Source organism: Nuphar pumila, chromosome 7, assembly GCF_984573655.1.
Source record: "Nuphar pumila chromosome 7, dmNupPumi1.hap1.1, whole genome shotgun sequence".
Classification (NCBI taxonomy): Eukaryota; Viridiplantae; Streptophyta; class Magnoliopsida; order Nymphaeales; family Nymphaeaceae; genus Nuphar; species Nuphar pumila.
The window spans coordinates 19,174,418-19,179,332 of NC_143255.1; positions in this window are offsets into that span (position 1 = coordinate 19,174,418).

Here is a 4,915-nt window from a genome sequence, read left to right on the forward strand (position 1 = left end):
GGATTTAATATTACATTGAGATAGTTTTTGTTTGAGTTTTGATTTGTATTTGTAATATCTGAAATTTCATTGCATGTTTTAAAAGAATTTGATTTTGTGTTAGTTATCGAATGTTAAATGATTTCCTTGTTCGTATTGTAAGTGAATCTTGTTTAACTGGAGTTTGGTATTTGGTGGATGAGATTGTGAACATTGGAAAAAATATCTTTAGAAGTATTTTTTATTGCAGGTTGAACTTTAATCACCCCAAAGAATTAAATTTTGGAAATATATTCTTGTGTGGTTGTGTTTCTGCATTCAATTCTGTCTGACCCAGTCTCAATAATCTGACTGCATATTTCTAAATATAAGTTGGATTTGGATGTGATTGGATTTGTCGAAAAGCTGACAAAAATTTTAACAACTTTTGTGTTTTTGATGTTGGCAGATTATGTTTTTATGGTCTTTGAAAATGGAACAAAACATAGAGCCTACCATTCACGAGACTATGTTTCTTAGTTTTTTTGTGATATCTTGACACCTCAATGTCAGACTTTTGTGTTTTGGATTCATCAAAAAGCTGACGAATTTATCTACAATATTCATGTTTAAGATGTTTGAAGATTTTGTACATAAAAACTCTGAAATTAGGTGTGAATAGTGAATACTACTTTTCACGAGACTGTGTTTGTGTGTACCAGTCTGTCTTGATGTTTTGATGATATCTTTGCAAACCAGTGTTAGTTTTCAGTGTTTTTAGAGTTGTTCAAAAGGTATCGAAAATACCTTTGACTTTCGTGTTTTGTTCATTAGCAGGTTCTATCAATATAGTCTCTAAAAATGGATGTAAACAGAGTATTTATCTGGTGTGTGATTGTGCTCCAAGTGTGTCAGTCTACCTTGTTCATTGGATCATATCTCTGCGCCCCGATATCAGAAAACTTTAATCTTTGGTGCACATTTTTTCAAATTCGATTATCTACTAGGATAAATTCCAGTATTATCAGACACTTGCTCTATTTCTGAATTTTCACTCAAGTGCTTCCGCAATAGAACTAGTAGGGACAGTCTCTCCGCTGCGAACCGATTCATTGTCAGTCTGTACCACTCTCTCTCTCTCTCTCTCTCTCTCTCTCTCTCTCTCTCTCTCTCTATATATATATATATATATATATATATATATATATATATATATATATATATATATATATATATGTGTGTGTGTGTGTGTGTGTGTGTGTGTGTGTGCTATGGTGCTCCGAAAGCACCTACCCTCACCTGCTAGAAATCATACTTGTAGGTTGTATCTTCTCAATCACAGCTTATGAAGGTACTCAACATAGTTTATTTGATAGGAATCATGCTTTGGATAATGTTTTTTGACATAAAGATTGGATTTTTTAAGTTATTAAATTTCACCATGGATAATGTGAGCCATGGAATTTTAAAGGTCTTAAACCTACATGTATGCTTTACATAAAAATTTCACAGCATCTAAACATGAAAAGTAGATAGCTCATAATTTCACAATACAAAGTATTTCTTGGTGCTTTAAAAATGTATATAAATATAAATATTCATAATCTGAAATATATTGTTTACTAAATAAATGATAAAAATATAATATGTAGAACCCGATCGATAAAAAACTCAATCCTTGTAAAAAAAACACCACCTTATCATCATTAGTTATAGATGTTGCATCTTCCTTTGGTTGCACGATCTCTCCCCACCCCCAACACACACACACACACACACACACACACACACACACACACACACACATATATATATATATATATATATATATATATATATATGTTTGCTATGTTCCTGGGTAAATAACCCATACTAAAAAACTACAATACTTTTAACTTTTTACTGTTTTTTGCACATCTGGTCTTGTAAATGTGATATATTTCTTTTGATAGGCCAATGGAAAATCTTCCATCATCGATTGCACATTGGTTGATCTACATATTTGGGTAAGTAGAAATTGATGCTTGGATCATGTTCTTCCAACATATATATAAGATTGAGTAAAAAAATCCTACAATGTAAGAAATTTCAAACCCTCATAAAATCATATTTTTATGTTAAAAAATACCATCCAAAAGTTTGACAATGTTAACACATCCATGGGGTTAGATTTGGTCAAAATAAGCTCCCACTATATTAGGGATGTCAATGACTGACTTGGGTTCCATTTAATTGCATTTGGTAAGTCAAAACCATATCCAATTATAATTGGATGAAAATATGGTTTTGATTTTTTGCTACTAAATACGAAATATAGTTGAATTTGACGGATATCTGAATCCATTTACATGCAAAAAGCAAATCTGGTTTGAGCTTTCCACCGTCCAAATCCGAATTGAATTTGTTTAGCCAACATCCTATTAGTTGAATATGCTATTAGCCACATCTGATATGAATCCAAACTGATTACATCCCCACCCATTGTAGGGTTCCAACTAAGGGTTATTTACCCATGAGGATACCAATATATATATATATATATATCAGTTCTTCCTAATGTTAGAAGGGTGAAGACATATGATTTGCAAATCAAACCCACAAATGTGTTCAATGTTGGCCATTTGTTAGGAACCAACTTTAACATCATATTTTTTTTATACAAAAGGAATACGATTTTAAAGATTTGATAATCTAATGGGCCATTGTTTCCTCCAAACACTTCAAAAGTATGCCTACATGTCTTAATCAGGTTATCCAAAAAAGCCAATCCTTATTATACACATCATGTACATGAAGTTTGCAAAGATTAGATTAAAATTTTTTAGCAAAATAAAAATAAAAAATAAAAAAGCTAGCACTGTTGGCACCCTCGTTAGGAACCAATCACTCAATCAATAGTAAAATTTCATCTTCATGTTAATTAGGAAGATGCAAAAGCCGTTAGTTTTGGATGTTCCCAGACATGTTTTACAAATGAGGACTCGCATATGTTCAACATGGTTCATTTATTATTTTTTGATGAAAAAAAAGAGTTTTTGAGTCTTCAAAAGCTTGCCCGCGCATCATAATCAATCAATCGAAAATCCAATTCCTACTTAAAAAAACCAGATGTATCACATTTGTACGATCGTATTACAAAATTAAATTTTTTTTTTTTTTAAAAACAATGTTGTTCTCACCTTCCTAATGTTAGGAAGAACCATGCATATATTGAGAAGCATGAGGAACATGTTGGAAACAAGGACACCTACTTTCTTTTCTTCATTTTATTTAGTCACGACAGTTCCGAAGGGTAAAGAATATGTCATCCTTTTTTATATATTTATACGGAGAAACCCCACCCATGATCAGAGACCTAGCTGCATTGGCTTTGTCTGTTGTACTTAAGATTATTATCCTATCAACATAAAACTTAGTGGACTTACCCTTTCCTCCCAGGGAGTACGTCATTTAGACTTCCTACCATGGACTTCAAACTTTTTTACGCATTAAAAGGAGAGGGTGGTGTATGTTCGCCCCCGATGATTCACTGAATCCCACGTCTGTGTTCGGGGCTTTGAATGAGCACCACGTATACAAGCACATGGGGCTCGTATTCCTGTGTATGTTGACATAACTTTGCATCGGACTCTGATGTTGTTACAAAGACTTAAGTACCCTTTCTTGCTATTCTTTTCATAAAGTGATAGTTTGAGAAAATAACAAAAATGCCCTTTATTAAAAAAAAAAAACAAACAGTTTAAAAAAAGGACAAACATGTCCTCCATCCAGAAAGTCGAGGATGATGTTGACTCTTCAAAGTCTTCTTCTTCTTTCTCTGTTCAAAAAAAGGACAAACATGTCCTCCATCCAGAAAGTCGAGGATGATGTTGACTCTTCAAAGTCTTCTTCTTCTTTCTCTGTTCAAAAAAAGGACAAACATGTCCTTCATCCAGAAAGTCGAGGATGATGTTGACTCTTCAAAGTCTTCTTCTTCTTTCTCCGTAAAACACTGTAAAACCCTCTCTCTCTCTAGAGAAAAAATCAAGGGAGGCAAAGAGTTCTTCTTGGAGAAGGCCATGAACATCAACCCTCTCACTCTCTCTCCCTTCTCTCTCTACTTCTGTGCATATCCAACAGACGATCCTACATTGCTCCATCGCCATCTTCTTCTTCTTCCTTCTTCGTAAAACACTGTAAAACCCTCTCTCTCTAGAGAAGAAATCAAGGGAGGTAAAGAGTTCCCCCTGGAGAAGGCCATGAACACCAACCCTCTCACTCTCTCTCCCTTCTCTCTCTCTACTTATGTGCATGATTTATAGTTTTTGCCCTTACAGGAGGGGGATCTCTTTTGAGCGCCTGTAGTTCTGCAAAAGCTGGAATGAGAATGACTCCTTCTCAGGGTAACGCTGCTGCAGGGTCGGATCTCTTTACATGATGGAAGAGAAAGCTGGGAAAATGGGGGAAGAGGAAGGAAAGAAGAAATGTCGAGATGGAGGGGTGAAACGTGGTCCTGAAGGCTTTCTCTTTATGCCCCTTTTAAAGATGGGGAAGAAGGTTCGGGAAGAGATGAGCAAGAGAGAATGATCGAGAGAGAGAGAGAAGTCTCTGCGGTTTCTCTCGCAACGGAAGGCCGTTGGAGATTTCTCAAAAGAAATCCTTTAAATTTTGGTAATTTTCAAGAAGGTGGCCCTTCTTTTTTACGAAATTTTTCAGAAACAACCTTTTCTTTTTCTTTTATATTTTTAAAAGAGAAATTTAAGAAAAATATGAGGGCAACACGAAGAAATTTTAAGAAAATAGGGGATCCAAAATGAGGTTTTTAAAAGGTTTTTGTAAAATATTTATTTTAGAATATTTAAGATTTTCTGAAAATGAGGTTTTTTTTTTAGAAAAGTGGGGTTAATTTTGGAAATCGAGTTTCAGAAATGGATTTGGGTCCGAAAATTTTGATAAAACATTAGAATTCATATGTCAA